The following is a 15,631-nucleotide window of genomic DNA, read 5'->3' as shown; positions in this document are numbered from 1 at the left end:
CTCTTTGTGATCCCATGGGCTGCAGCACGCCAGGCCTCCCTGTCCATCTTGTATGACCAAAAAGAATGTCATAGAGACTTGCTATTAGTACCCAAAGTTGAGATTTTCTCAACCATAAATGCTTCTCATATTGTTACATGAGCAATCAAATGGTGATTTTCAGAGCATTAAAATGGCTGCCTACATTGTCTATCTTTATAGTTGCTTTAGAGTGAGAAGATTTTCTAGCCTCCTCATTGAGTCATAGTTCAGCTCAGTTCAGTTCAGTTGCTCAGTTGTGTCTGACTCCTTGTGACCCCATGAACTGCAGCACACCAGGCCTCCCTGTCCATCACCAACCCCCGGAGTTCACTCAAACTCATGTCCATTGAGTCGGTGATGCCATCCAGCCATCTCATTCTCTGCCATCCCCTTCTCCTCCTGCCCCCAATCCCTCCCAGCATCAGAGTTTTTTCCAAGAGTCAACTCTTCGCGTGAGTCATAGTAGAAAGACCTAATTCCCATTTCATTCTTTTTTTAATGGCAGAAAAAACTCTAGTCTTTAGACCAAAACCCTACTATTGTACCTATAGCCGTATCACTCTCTTAGCTGTGAAGGGTGGAAGCCCCTAAAGCACCAAGGAGACTGAGAATCCTAGACATCTGGGTTAAGGAAAAAGGCACAAATTGATCCTGTTGTTGTTGTTCTTCAGTAGCTCAGTCATGTCTGACTCTTTGCAACCCCATGGACTGTACCACACCAGGCTACCCTGTCCTTCACCATCTCCTGGAGTTTGCTCAAACTCATGTCCATGGAGTCGGTGATGCCATCCAACCATCTCATCCTCTGTTGTCCCCTTCTCCTCCTGCCTTCAGACCCTGCAGCATCAGGGTCTTTTCCAATGAGTAAGCTCTTCACATCAGGTGACCAAAGTATTGGAGTTTCAGCTTCAGCAATAGTCTTTCCAATGAATATTTGGGGTTGATTTCCTTTAGGATGGACTGGTTTGATCTCCTTGCAGTTCAAGGGACTCTCAAGAGTTTTCTCCAGCAGCACAGTTCAAAAGCATCAATTCTTTGGTGCTCAGCCTTTTTTACTGTTCAGTTCTCACATCTACACATGACTACTGGAAAAACCATAGCTTTGACTAGATGGACCTTTGTAGGCAAAGTAACGTCTCTGCTTTTTAATATGCTGTCTAGGTTTGTCACAGCTATTCTTCCAAAAGCACGTGTCTTTTAATTTCATGGCTGCAGTCACCGTCCACAGTGATTTTGCAGCACAAGAAAATAAAGTCTGTCACTGTTTCCACTGTTTCCCCATCTATTTGCCATGAAGTGTGCATTACTACTCTCTACTCTGCCATGGGGTAGTATGGGGTAGTAGAAAAGTGCATATAGAAACAGGGCTTTATAAGCAAAGGAAGAAACCACAAGAAAAAGATTGCTTTTTAAAGATTGTGGTTAAAAAATAACATAAAAATTTTCACGTTAACCATTTTTAAGTGTGCAATGTAGTAGTGGTAAGTATATTCACACTGTTGTCAAATAACTCTTCAAAACTTTCATCTTGCAAAACTGAAACCCTGTACTCTTAAAAAAAAAAAAAAAACCAACTCCCTTTTCCTCCTTCCTGCATAGCTTTTATTAAATAAAAATTCATAGCTTCTACATTTCAAGACTTCACAAATTCATAACGTCTATGTGTCAAAACCACCAATTGGAAGATAGAGCTTATTTGTAGCAAATTATTTAAGAAGTGTTTTTAATATGTGCAAAAGGAAAACACTCAACAAGCAAAGCTGACCCCAGAAACTGAAAATTCAACTCATGAAAGAAGGTCCAAATGACTTGTAAAACACTACTTAACCTCATTGGCAATCGAAGAAATTCTGCTTCTAAGATTGGCAGAAATGTTGTCAGTAATAGTGTTCAGTGCCAAGAGTTACTACTCTCGAAGTAAGATGGGCAGGCTCCCTCATGCTGGTGGAGACAAAACGCAGTACAACTGATGGAGTTTTGTTTGGCAGTATATTTCAAAACCTTAAAATCTTTGTAACTTTTGATCCCTTGATGCCACTTTTTAAAAACTTTTATTAAAAATTTTATTTTTGAAGCCCATAAATGAGCAAATTCCAGAACAGCAGCAATACAGACAATCTCACACCATTTTGACATCTACCTAGCAGTCCAGTTTTGCATTTTGTTTCCTGTAAACAAATACATTGGATTAAAACAACAGTGTCCTTAACCCCAAGTTCAATGTCTGAGTATTTCCAATATTTATTTTGAGCACATAATAAAGCAGAGGCAACTACTTTTCCTGAACATTTTATTTCCATTCAGAGCTTAGCAATTACTTTAGCTTCACATTATTCTGTCATAAATGATAACCAAATGGCCTAAGGGGCTAAAATCATAAAATTATTATAAGCCAAGTCAATGTTATATATATATATAAAGTTAATATAAAATGACAACTATACTGGTACATATTTGTTTTGGATCCTACTAGAAATATGCCAAAATAACACGTTTTAGTAAAGACTGAGGTCCTTGGGTAGAGGAGGGGAAGAAGAGTCATATCATCAAAAATTATTAGGAAAACTGTAGGTAAAAAAAAAACCAAAACAGCCTACAATTTAAACAAAATAAAGGAGGGAAGAAGAGTACAACACTGGGGTGATGACAGTTCAGGAACACACTCGCCATCCATCACAGACTCGCTCTCCAGCTCAGGAGCACAGCACCAGGCTCTCTAGGCACTACTGCTCTCTCACGAAGTTCTTTATGTGGAACAGAAACCTACATTTATGGTCACAACAGAATTTTATAACTGCTCTTTAATCTCACAGCAAAAAACAGGAAAAAATTGGTAGGGCCAGAGTGAACCTCAGAACATCTCAGTACCCTGAAAATAGGGGCAAAAAGTGAATCATTAAGAAACAGTATCCAAAGAGCACTGTATTATCGATTTATAAAACAAGATTCAGCCCTCTTTGATGGGACGAGCCATAGTAGCTGAAATTTGGAAATGTTTTGATGCTGATTTTTTTTTACTGATGTGGTACTCCAAGCTGTTAAGTTGGAACAAATTCCAAACTCACACTGACTTGTATCACCTCAGTTTAATAATCCAGTGAATGACAAAAAAGACAAACAATGAGAATAGCATCACAGCACAGCAACTTCGTTTGGCTTCCTCTGGATAAAAGCTTCAGTTTTCCCAAAGTTTTACCTATAAATCCAGTTGTAGAATCAAACCGTGAATCCATTTCAACTAATAATTTATTTTGATGTTTAACTTCATACCCTGTTTCGATGGAAAGAGATTTTATCGCAGTTACTTTGTTTCTCAGACTTTCCATGAATCTCTCATTCTCCTCTTCACAGGTACTATGCCCACTATTAGGATAGCCATAGTTCCCATACTTGCCAGGGGGTACTCCTTCACCCAGGCCTGCACTGCTCAACCTGCCAGAGGGCAGAGGGGTGGGTAGGAAGAGGCCAGGGACCACCTGGACTGCGTCCTCAGGACCAGGGCCCGGAGAAACAGCAACTGCTTCCTCCAATGTGCCACGACATCAGTCCCTTGGTGCCTCTTTTAACATCCTATCCTTAGACTAGAGCAATGTGCCCAAAGGTTTATAAAAGCAAAAATGCATAAGCAACCTAAGTATCTAGGATTAGCACACTGGCTACACAAAGTAGTATAACACATTCATCCGACAGAACAGTGTGTAGGCTAAAGAATTCTGAATGACAGGCCCATGTTAAGTAACAAAACCCGACAAACAAACAAGAGAAAAGAAAGCATAAAAAATGCACAAAGAGAAAATACAAGAGCAGAAGGAGATACACCAAAATGGTAGTTATCTTTGGGTTGTGGGAGATCTAAAATTTTTTAAATAAAAATATCAGAAATTTTTAGTAATGAGTACATTTTACTCTGATAATCAGAAGGAAAGCCTTAAAATGAAACGTTTGTAAAATACTTAATATACATACCATACACAAATATTTTTAAAAATTTAAACTTCCATACACCAATCAAATAATTAATTTGACTTAGTATTTGTGAAATTGGGCCTAGGGCTCAATCTATAAATTTGTAAAAATTGATATATTCTCCTATTCTGACAGTTGTAATACTTTTTTTGGTGACTGTTTTGAAGTGAAACTGAAGCATAGGAATAACTGTGCTAAAATCTTATCATAGAGGTTTGGGTTTTTGTTTTTTTTTTTTGGGTACTTAGATTGTCCTACACAGTGAAATTGAATTTTAACCTGGTTTTGATTCTTGCGGTTTTAGGTAGCTGTATTAGGTACTTTATGAACAAGATGTATTAAATACTTCTTAAAATTTTTTTTTTTAATTTTATATTGGAATATAGTTGATTTACTGAGGAAGGAAATGGCAACCCATTCCAGTATTCCTGCTTGGGAAATTCCATGGACAGAGAAGCCTGATGGACTATAGTCCAGGGGGTCACAAACAGTCAGACACGACTGAATGGCTGTGCACATAGTTGATTTATAATGCTTTGTTAGTTTCAGGTACACGTATACATGTATCTATTATTTTTCAGATTCTTTTCCCATTTAGATTATCATAGAATATTGAGTAGAGTTCCCTGTGCTATCGAGTAGGTCTTTGTTGATTGTTTTATATATGGTAGTGTGTTCAGTTCAGTTCAGTTCAGTTCAGTCGCTCAGTTGTGTCCAACTCTTTGCGACCCCATGAATTGCAGCACACTAGGCCTCTCTGTCCATCACCAACTCCCGGAGTTCACTCAAACTCATGTCCATTGAGTCAGTGATGCCACCCAGCCATCTCATCCTCTGTCGTCCCCTTCTTCTCCTGCCCCCAATCCCTCCCAGCATCAGAGCCTTTTCCAATGAGTCAACTTTTCACATCAGGTGGCCAAAGTATTGGAGTTTCAGCTTTAGCATCAGTCCTTCCAAAGAACACCCAGGTCTGATCTCCTTTAGAATGGACTGGTTGGATCTCCTTGCTGTACAAGGGACTCTCAAGAGTCCTCCAACATGACAGTTCAAAAGCACCAATTCTTCAGCATTCAGCTTTCTTCACAGTCCAACTCTCACATCCATACATGACCACTGGAAAAACCATAGCCTTGACTAGATGGACCTTTGTTGGCAAAGTAATGTCTCTGCTTTTCAATATGCTATGTAGGTTGGTCATAACTTTCCTTCCAAGGAGTAAGCGTCTTTTAATTTCATGGCTGCAGTCACCATCTGCAGTGATTTTGGAGCCCAAAAAAATAAAGTCTGACACTGTTTCCACTGTTTCCCCATCTATTTCCCATGAAGTGATGGGACCAGATGCCATGATCTTCGTTTTCTGAATGTGGAGCTTTAAGCCAACTTTTTCACTCTCCTCTTTCACTTTCATCAAGAGGCTTTTTAGTTCCTCTTCACTTTCTGCCATAAGGGTGGTGTCATCTGCATATCTGAGGTTATTGATATGTGTACATGTTAATCATAAACTCCTAATATAGTAACAGTTTCCCCTTGTCTTATACATTGCTATTATTTTATGCTATTTTTATTTATTTATTTATGTATTATTTTTGACCACATCCCATGGCATGTGGGATCCTTGTTCCCCGATCAGGGATCAAACCTGTGCTCTCTACATTGGAAGCATGGGGTCTTAACCACTGAACTGCCAGGGAAGTTTGGATTAAATGCTTCTGTAAGGTGTTCTGTGAACATTACTAGTTCTTTCACTTCTGTACTTGAGGGAAAGGAATACTTGTGGAATTGACCTACTTAAGTGACTGCATGTGCTCAGTTGCTCAGTTGTGTCCGACTCTTTTGCAACCACAGGACTGTAGACCGCCAGGTTCCTCCATCCAAGGAATTTTCCAGACAAGAATACTGGAGAGGGTTGCCATTTCCTCCTCCAGGGGATCTTCCTAACCCAGGGATGGAACCTGCATCTCCTTCCTTGGCAGGCGGATTCTTTACCCGCAGAGCCCCCTGAGAAGCCCAAGTGACCTGAGTGACTGCTGCTGCTGCTAAGTCACTTCAGTCGTGTCTGACTCTGTGCGACCCCATAGATGGCAGCCCACTAGGCTCCTCCATCCATGGGATTCTCCAGGCAAGAACACTGGAGTGGGTTGCCATTTCCTTCTCCAATGCATGAAAGTGAAAAGTGAAAGTGAAGTTGCTCAGTCGTGCCCAACTCTTAGCCACCCCATGGACTGGAGCCTACCAGGCTCCTCCATCCATGGGATTTTCCAGGCAAGAGTACTGGAGTGGGGTGCCATTGCCTTCTCCGTGAGTGACTAGCAGCCCTTTAATATAGAGGGAACTGAATGCAGGTCGCAAAGGCCTGACTTGGGTCAGGTCCACTGAACGAGGAACTGCACATACTGCAGAAGCTCTGAGAGTCCCTGGACCCTGGATGGGGTGAAGTGCTGCTCTCCACAGCGGGGGACTCTCCCCACACAGCTCCCTGCAAGCTGGACTGACCTGCTCAGTTCCAGCTTGGCCCGAGGACCCTGGCAGAAAATCTGATCTGACCTGACATGTGGTTGGTACCCAAGCTCAGCCAAGAATGTGCTGTGCTGGGAAGGGCATCCGTCACTCAGACCGTTAGACGCGAGCATTCGAAGACCTCCTGTGCCAGGAGGGATAAGGTGAGCGATAAACCCCTCACGGACCAATTCAAGCCCAAGTTATGGGAGCAGAGAGCAGCTAAAGGACCGTCTGGATTTGCTTGAAATGTTCAGACGTGTGGGAAACTGATTAGGTCCCCTTCCCCAGTGAGCCCAGAGTGGCCAGTACGTCGCATGGCACCCATTCATTCCACATGCCAAGAAACTAAAACAGCCTCAAAAGCCTTTCAGAGAAGCAATTAAATGGCATCTGATAAAAAATACACTTCCAACTCTGCTCCTTAGATGAAAAATCTCTCACGTGAAGAGAGTTTTCTTCCTTCTCCTGCAGCTTTAGATAAACAGCTTACTTAACCATTTTCTCTATTCCATACTACTTCACTTGATATGATGCCAAACATTCTTATGTCTTTATTTTTAATCACAAACTCACGTATTTCTGATGCTATGCGAGAGACACAAATATATGCCTTCCTTTTTTTCTCTTCAACATCCCTCCTATTCTTTCTCCTTCGGATAGTCATAAAAAGTTCAGAACAGTGACCCGGCCTGAGTTTAATACCAACGTCAGAAATTCGATGGCTGCAGGCTAATGAGATGGCTAATCCATTATGTGTGTGTGTGTGTGTGTGTGTGTGTGTGTATCCAGGCAAGAATACTAGAGTGGGTAGCCATTCCCTTCTCCAGGGGATCTTCCCAACCCAGGGATTGAACCTGAATCACCTGAGTTGCAGGGAGATTCTTTCCCATCTGAGCCACTACGGAAGTCCTGTATATATATATATATATATATTTAAATTCTCTGCTCCTTAAATTTATTTTGCTAGGGGGTGGATGGTAGGAGTTGAGGGAGCTTGTCTTTCAAATTGTTTGTGAAGACCAAAATTAAATTTCATAATGTCAACTTTTCCATTTAAGAATTCCCAGGCAACTCTTCTTTCAAGATCACATCACATTTGTCTACTCTGTTGGGTTTATCCTGTCATGCTATGTGTGATACTTTTACTTTTTTATCATCACAACCTCTTTCTCTCTTCACTGTCACCTTAACATTATCTCCTCTTATCTGGAAATGACTTTCTGCTGTGAAGAGGATCAGGCTTTAAATAAAACCAGTGGATATCCACATTCACAAATACGTGGTGATTTCTACATTCTGTTGCATTTAATGGAAACGTGTTCCCCAAGAGACAGTCATTATTTTAAAGTCTCTGAGTTTTCAGTATCTTTCTTCTCAAATGAAGGTACAAGTGAAATAAACAGAGCACATCAACAGTACCCTTGATACCTAATAATTTAGATGATGATTTTTCATCTTGTGAGAAGTTACATTCCACCCAAGCATAGCGACACACACGCTGTGCTGTGTTAAAACAATTCGCTTTTGAGGATTATAACGCTCAGTAGGGAGTGAGTATTTGCAGTTGTGTCCCTTTCAAAGTCACCCACTTGAAGCTGCTAATTTTAGCTGTGAGTCTCGTAAAAGGTTTCCATCTAAGCTGTCAGTTTCCAGGTACAGTGCATTAAAATACTTTTGCAAAGCGGCAAAGTGGTTACACAGCGATACTTCTGGATTTTTCTATGTTCTTTCTTGGAACTGGACAAAATTCAAGAAGAGAAATGCCCATGTTACAAAACCCACTTTGACAGCAAGAACGATTCTTGATAATTTGGAAAAAAAAAACCAAACAAACCAGGGCTCATGGCAATTCTTCTCTGGATTTCTTCTGGTCTTCCTCTCTTTTCTTCTTACTCTGGCAATCAAAGTAGACAGAGAATGTGCACGTGTGTGCATGTGTGAGTGTGTGTGTTTGTGTGTATGAGAGAAAGGGGTGTTTGGGAGCGAGGAGGGGACCACGGGGGGAGCAGGGTGGAGCCTGCCTTCCTGTGGCTTCTGCTTTTCTCAGAGAACTTCAGAGTGATGGTGATGCCAGTTCTAAATAAATAACATATGACTCTTATTTTTTGCCTGCCCTCCTCCCTTCCCCTCCCCCACTTTGGGTTTCCTATGTGTGTTTCAAGTGCCTGATAGCCTTGGTGGGAGAACTGCTGATGCTCCTGTGGCCTTGATCACCTTATCAGGCAGCGAGATCCTGCTTTTCTGAGACGAGCACCTGAACCTGAGGTCTGGCACGGGCTCTGCCAAACGCGGCTGTCTCCGAGCCATCAGGGACAGCTTGTCTGCGTTTCATCAGCTCGCCCGGGGCTGCGTTTCACCAGGCCCCTCTGCCAGGGCCTCCCCGGCAGCGTCAACAAGGGTCACACCTTCTGCAGAAACAGCCCTCAAGTTTCATCACTGTGATGCTAAAAAATATTCTCCAGCTTCAGCAATGACCTAGTTCATTCAGGGGCAGGGAAAAAAAAAAACATGCTCTTCTTCCAGAACGTCCCTGGGCACGGAATTTTCCCTCTTAGGAAGACAGGAGCTTTCCTGGAAGCAGACCCAACTGTGCTTTGAAAAACTTGGGGAAAGACCCCGAACCCTGTCACTCCTCCGTGTCCCCTGTCCCGGGAACAGGGACGCCCACTCAATGCCTGGCACACAGTCTGGGGACCCACAGCCGAGCTGGCCCTCCTGACACGCCTCCTGGACAGAAAGTATTGAAAAGTAAGTATCCAGGCTCTGGTTTTTAACATAAGGAGTGGCTGTGCTTTACATCTGCTGTTGTTTACAGTTTCTGCAAAAGGGGACTAAGCCCCCTGTTTCCTTAGGAACTAGAACAGGATGAAATGAGTAGGGTCTACAGAGCATGCTTGGGTACATTGCAGGGTTTTCAAGTGGCCTAATGCTCCTTTTTTTTGTTTGTTTCATTTCAGTCCATTCTGACACTTTTGCAAATCTATTATTATTATTTTTTTTTAATGACCATTTTGGCTTGACAACCATTTTAAAAGATTCTTTCACCTCATGGCTATCTCAATAATTAGGAAAAAAATAAACATTAAGGATGAATGAAAAGAATGATTTGTGAAGGCTTTGCAAAGAAAAATACCGTAAAAATCTGAGGTAACGACCCAGGGGACGCAACTCCCCCGTCGGTACTTCTGCCTGACATATTTGAGTGTTTCAGTCAAAAGTTATTCCTTTTATGGGAATAACTTTGAGAAGGGACCCAGTGGTCCCTTGTCTGATGACAGGAATGAAAGCTGCTGCACAGCTCTCAGGCATTTCAAAATGGCCGGTATAAACATTCACTGAGTCTTTGAAACAGGTTTTCTTTCCTTTTTAAAAACTGGGGTAAGAATATTTGAGATCTACTGTCTTAATACATGTTTAAGTGCACAAAACCGTATTGTTAAAAAAAAATAAAGCAAACAAAACCAAAATGGAAGAAAAAGAAAACAGTATTGTTAACTGTTGGCATGACACTGTACTTGAGTTGCTAACTAGGATGTTTTTGAAAATTGAAGACAAAAAAATCAACCCCAGAAAGATCAATGAAACAGCAGCACGGTCACATTCTGATGAACACATCTGAACTCAAAGCACTGATTAAGGGTGTCAGTTACAGACATCTGGCAGGCATTTAAAAATAGATAAGAGTGGCATTTAGAGCTGCTGTTGCTGTAATTATTTCCCTTCCACAGCCTTCTCCTCAGGTAAAGGTAGCCCTCATTTTCGAATGATTAGTTAACCAGGAGTGGTCAGAAACGTTTTATACCGGCAATATCAGTCAAGGGTAGATCGAACCAGCTCCTTTGCTGTTGGGCTTCTGAGCCAAAACCCTGGATGTTGTGAGCCGCCTTCTGAATGGACGGAGGGACAAATCCTGTAGCAAAAGGCACTGATGATCGAGAAGCATGATCAGATCTTAAAATCCAGATTTAAAAGAAATTTAAATGGATTTCATCTCCCAAACTCCGTTGTCCTTTGAAGTTCTTTGCAAAGCATGCAGTCACAATTGGGGAAGGTTTTTATGTAGGGTGGAATTCCTAATTTTCATCACTTTGAAAAGACACCTCTTCCCAATTTAATTTACTTTCCATCACCCCACACACACTTACATGCAGCTATCAGCCTGTGGGAGGAGGATGCCCTCGAGTGTCCTAATCTGGAGGGAGATGCAGGACGCAGAGTGGAGCTGAGGAATCAAGCCCAGGCTCAGAGGCAGGATTTGGAACCAGATCCCGACTTTAGCACAGTTTCTAGCCAGTCTGAACTCCAGTGTTCTCACCTGTAAATGGCGATAACAACATCCACCTTAACAGGATTGATGGGGGGAATCACACGAGCAAATATACCAAAAGTGTCTGTCAAATCGTAATTTATCCACAAAGACTAGTTCCTCCCCTTGGTTAATTAAAAAGCTTCTCTCTCTCTTTGCTTTTTTTCATACTGTTAAAAAAAACCCAAAACTCTGGGACATGGTGAAGGACAGGGAAGCCTCGTGTGCTGCAGTCCATGGGATCGCAAAGAGTCAGACATGACTGAGCAACTGAATAACAGCTCTCTCTTTGCTAAAATTTCAGAATGCTTTCCTAACATAAACTATCAAAGTAATAGAAACAACACATGTTTGACACCAGGGCAATGATAAAACAACATAGACATTTATATATTTTGAAGAAAATTCTATACTTAAAAACATTTGAGAACAAAAGAAAAAAGTTTATATTTTAGAATGCATCTGCAATAAGTAAGAAAAATTATTTTTTGCCTGGAAATGGTTGATAGGGTATGTGCTATCTAAAAAGCTAAGTCGAGATTCATCAGCATCATCTGATGGTGCTGTTTAATACATGTTAGTGCCATATTGGCTTCCCTGGTGGCTCAGATGGTAAAGCATCTGCCTACAATGCGGGAGATATGGGTTCAATCCCTGGGTCGGGAAGATCTCCTGGAGAAGGGAATGGCAACCCACTCCAGTATTCTTGCCGCCAACCCCCGCCCCCCGTGCCGTATTTAAATGGGGGTTTTCATGAATCCATAGGCATGGAAGGTAAAGGTAAATCTATGTACACAAGATGATGTCTGTGATTAGTATGGAAACTTAGGCACAAACCCATCTTCCCTCAAAGATTATAGCTGAGTCTTGCACTGGTTCCCGTTTTTTACTAGACATGGGTACTGTACAGCGGTCGGTCATTTCAATGCAGAAATGAACCTGCATTGTCGGACTCAGTGGAGACGGTAGCTGGTGGGGGGCGGGGGGCGATCTCAGGAGCTATGCCTGGGATTTCAAGGTCAGTGATGAGGGTTCGTAGTGAACAGGTGGCTTCTTTATTTTGGAGTGAGGGAGGGACAGCCTCAGAGGGATGGAGCAGACAAGAATCACAAGCAGGTCTCATGGGGCAGCTCCGAAGAGCTGTAACCATGTCTTTATTATTTTCCCCTGCTCTCTTTCTTAAGTTTTTATTATAGTTGTTTTACAGTGTTGTGTTAATTTCTGCTGAACAGCAAAGTGAATTGACTATACATATACACATATTTCCTCTTTTTTGGGATTTCCTTCCCATGTAGGTCACCATAGAGCATCAAGTAGAGTTCCCTGTGCTGCACAGCAGGTTCTCATTGGTTATCTATTTTATACGTAGCCCTTGTGGTCTTGACTGAGATATCCCACAGCTTTTGTCCAGGCATCTCAGGGTTTCTGGATAAATTCTTTGCTTGAGTTACCAATAGATTTGTAAGGAACCCTGTTAACTTACACTTAATTCTGTCCCAAATTCAGAAACATAAAGAAGCTTGGAAGAAAGTGATCATGTCGTCTTAGGAGGTAAAAATGAAAGGATGATTGTCCAACTATGTGAGAGAAAGAGCATTAAAAAGTGTTTGGAGCCTTCATTGAGGTTTCTGCCCATGTACACCCACCTGACCACCCTCCAGGAGACTTTGGACATCAGGGCAAAGAGATGGACACAAGCTGAAGAGCATCAGTTCCAGACCATCCACTGCTGAGTGCATACTACCTAGCCCCCCAGGGCCATTTCCTGCATGGCTGCTACCAGCACTTCTGGGGCCACCCAGCTCACCTTGATTGCCACTTGGTCTTCAGTCCTGCTCTTAGAAAACCAGGGTCGTTCACTCCTCAGTCAGTAGTTTAAGACCCTCCTCTAGTCCCGTGGTTCTCAAACTTCTCAAACTCTTAGTGCAGCAGCATCTAGAGAGCTTGTACAGACACGTTTTCCTGGGTTCCTCCCCCAGAGTTTCTGAGTCTGAAGGTCCCGAGTATTTGCACTTCTGATAAGTTCCCAGGTGAGGCTGACAGTGTGGCCCAGGGACCAGCACCTTGAGAACCACTTTAGCCATTTCTTTGGCCTGTAATTTCTGCCCTGGTTCTTTTCAAACACTAACCTTGCCTACTTCTCAGATGCAGAAGGCTAAGCCACAATAAGCAACAGCTGTGGAGAACACAAAAGATAAACCCATCAGGCGTCCTGTAGGGAAACAGCCTGCAGCGGAGCGTGTCTGCTGGCAAGACTGAGCGTGGGGAGAACACACCGAGGTGGGCAGTCCACCACTTGGGAGGGGCTGCTTTTTCCTGCTTAGGTTAGGGCTCCATCACTGAGGAGGAGGCTGCTTTTTCCAGCTGAGGCTAGCGGGATGGTTTCAAGGACAAGCCAGCACTTAACGGTGGAGTTCGAAACTGGTGGGATTTGAATATACAGAGATGGAAGGTGGTCTCATTCTATAAAGGAAACAATAACAACAGCAACAGAAAAACCCCCAAACAAAACATGAAGGGCAGAAAGAGACAGGATGCCAATGGAAATCAGAAATTCATTAGGTTGGTTTGGTTAGTTATCCCTAGAACTTTCTTAGACAAGCATTCTTTGATTAAGCCATCTAATCTTAAATCCTTAACTTCTGTCTGTAATCTGGCATGTCCACATAGATCTTGAGAATGGAGGGAGAATGGTAGGGATTTCAAACACCATGGGCCAGGGAGGGGGAAGTACAGATGCATCCGTGTGCTTTCTAGAACATCAAAAGTCAAAAACAACAATCAGAACATCGGAATTAAAAATCAGCTCTTCTTGCTCCCCCAACTATAAAGTCCAAGAAGTGTGGTTGGGACCCCAGCTCTGGTCTCCGCACTTCTGGAGACTCTGCTGTTTTGTGTGCTTTGGTTTCAGCCTTAGGCTGGCTTTCTCAATCTCATCTGGTATCAGCCTCCCTTGGGGTCTGCATGTTTTGTTTTTCCTCGTTAGAGAGCAGGGCAAAGGACTTCAGCTTTCCACTGACTCGATAACCGTGGAACTTTCTGCAGAAACCCATGTGCTGATTGGCTTAGACCTTAGCAACCAGTCACCCAGCAAGAGTACTTGATCAGTTTAGACCCATCTGAGCCTGCAGAGGCAGGGAGGGGGCCGTCTAGCTTACCCCTCAGCAGGTTTGAGTGATGAGAGAGGCAATGAAGCTAGGGAGACAAGCAAGTGGCCACTTCGGGAGATTTTGGACATTTTGGAGAAAGGCCTCTAAAGTCATACCATCTCCTCCCTTAGGCTTAAGTTTGGCAGTGGGCAGTATTCACGCTTCAAAGGTTTAGGATGTGCTGAGTCACTTAGTCATGTCTGACTGTTTGTGACCCCATGGACTGGAGTCTGCCAGGCTTCTCTGTCCATGAGATTTCCCAGGCAGGAACACTGGAGTGGGTTATCATTTCCTTCTCCAGGGGACCTTCCTGACCTGCATCTCCTACTTGGCAGGTGGATTCTTTGCCATGGAGACACCTGGAAAGCCCTTCTACAAAATGGTTCTATTCTGGAATGGAATGAACCACTGGGTGTGAAGCTCCTTCTCTCTAAGCCACACTTTACTGGGGGGGGAGGGGGGGAGATAAAGAATGATTTTAAAAATTCTTCAGAAAACAAACCAAGTAGAGGCAAAAATAGAAAGTTTTCTCCTGAGCCCCTCTAACTGGCTGTGTTGAGGAGGGTGGCTGAGATAATATTGACAGTCTCCACAGCACTTGTCCCCCATCTCCAGTCTTATGGTTTTCTCCGCCCTGGCTCGCCGACAGGTGGTTTGTTCAGCATAGTTAATGCAGGCTCAGCTCATTACCCCGGAGGTAGTGTTGTTCTTGCCCATTACAGGGCAGGGAGTGGGACATCCCCCAAGTCCTCCCCGACACTGGCTGATGCCTCAGATTCCACAGGATGTCACCTCTAGGTCCATCTATAATAAACAGTCTCCAAAGAGGGATGACTCTGGGGATTGCTCTGGGGTTTTTGTTGCAGGGAAGGTGAGCTCAAGGACTCAGGGAGCCTGGGAGAATGTGGAGGCCCAACCGGAGAGGGGCTTTCTTCACCATGCGTGTTCTCAGCAGTGACCTTGATGACACATGCCTAGACCGGACGCAGCAGTTCACCTCGTTCAACTTCAAACCACAGTGATTTTAGCCAGTTAAGTCACTGAAGTTCGTCACTTTACAGCACTGTCATGTGTGCTGCGTGCTAAGTTGTCTCACTCGTGTCTGGCTCTTTTGGGGTAGCCCACCAAGCTCCTCTGTCCATGGGATGCTCCAGGCGAGAACACTGGAGCGGTTGCCATTTCCTTCTCTAGGAGATCTTCCCGACCCAGGGATCGATCTGAGTCTCTTCCATCTCCTGCATTGGCAGGCGAGTCCTTTACCTCCAGCGCCACCTGGGAAGCCCACCCTGTGTGTTTGTGGCATTGCCTTTTATCCTGAGGGAGGAGGACAAAGATAAGAAAGACAGAGGGATGTATCCTTTCAACATAAGCCGCTGGAAATTAGAATCTAGAAACCTGGACTCTGTCCCCTAACAAGCTGTGTGACCTTGAAAAAGTCATTTGACCGGCCTGTGTTTCAGGGGTTCTTTTCAATTATAAAATCAAAGGAGTTATTCAACTTTGTTACAGATCTCACTAACTTTAAGCTGTTTTTTTTTTTTTTTTTTTTAACCCTGCCTTAACGGATTTCGAACTGCCACAGATTTTTAAGGAGAGGGGAGTGGGAAGACAAAGTCCATCTAAAAAAGAAGTTTGGAACAAACCCAGAGAGAGCAAACAGCAGCTACAGCTCAGTGTGTTCATGTATCTA

The 15,631-nt window shown here is 43.2% G+C and overlaps 1 protein-coding gene, 1 long non-coding RNA gene and 1 pseudogene across 2 annotated transcripts in view; 1 reads left to right on the top strand and 2 right to left on the bottom strand.

The window, feature by feature from the left end:
• Positions 1 to 1,585: 1,585 nt before the first annotated feature.
• LOC138985420 (BET1 homolog pseudogene) lies at positions 1,586 to 3,704 on the bottom strand (annotated as a pseudogene).
• A 496-nt stretch (positions 3,705 to 4,200) lies between these two features.
• Positions 4,201 to 15,631, bottom strand: part of LOC138985373 (uncharacterized) — a 56,319-nt gene continuing 44,888 nt past the window's right edge. Inside the window, exon 4 of the long non-coding RNA XR_011462435.1 lies at positions 4,201 to 10,801. This is a non-coding gene — a long non-coding RNA (uncharacterized lncRNA). The remainder of the gene's footprint in view (positions 10,802 to 15,631) is intronic.
• The window catches only part of ALPK2 (alpha kinase 2), a 132,317-nt gene continuing 125,781 nt past the window's right edge, over positions 9,096 to 15,631 (top strand). Inside the window, 1 exon segment of the mRNA XM_070361602.1 lies at positions 9,096 to 9,234. The gene's annotated coding sequence lies outside the window, so the exon portion shown is untranslated.

This window comes from Bos mutus, chromosome 24 (assembly GCF_027580195.1).
Source record: "Bos mutus isolate GX-2022 chromosome 24, NWIPB_WYAK_1.1, whole genome shotgun sequence".
In the NCBI taxonomy this organism is placed as follows: domain Eukaryota; kingdom Metazoa; phylum Chordata; class Mammalia; order Artiodactyla; family Bovidae; genus Bos; species Bos mutus.
This window is presented reverse-complemented; position numbering and strand designations above follow the sequence as displayed.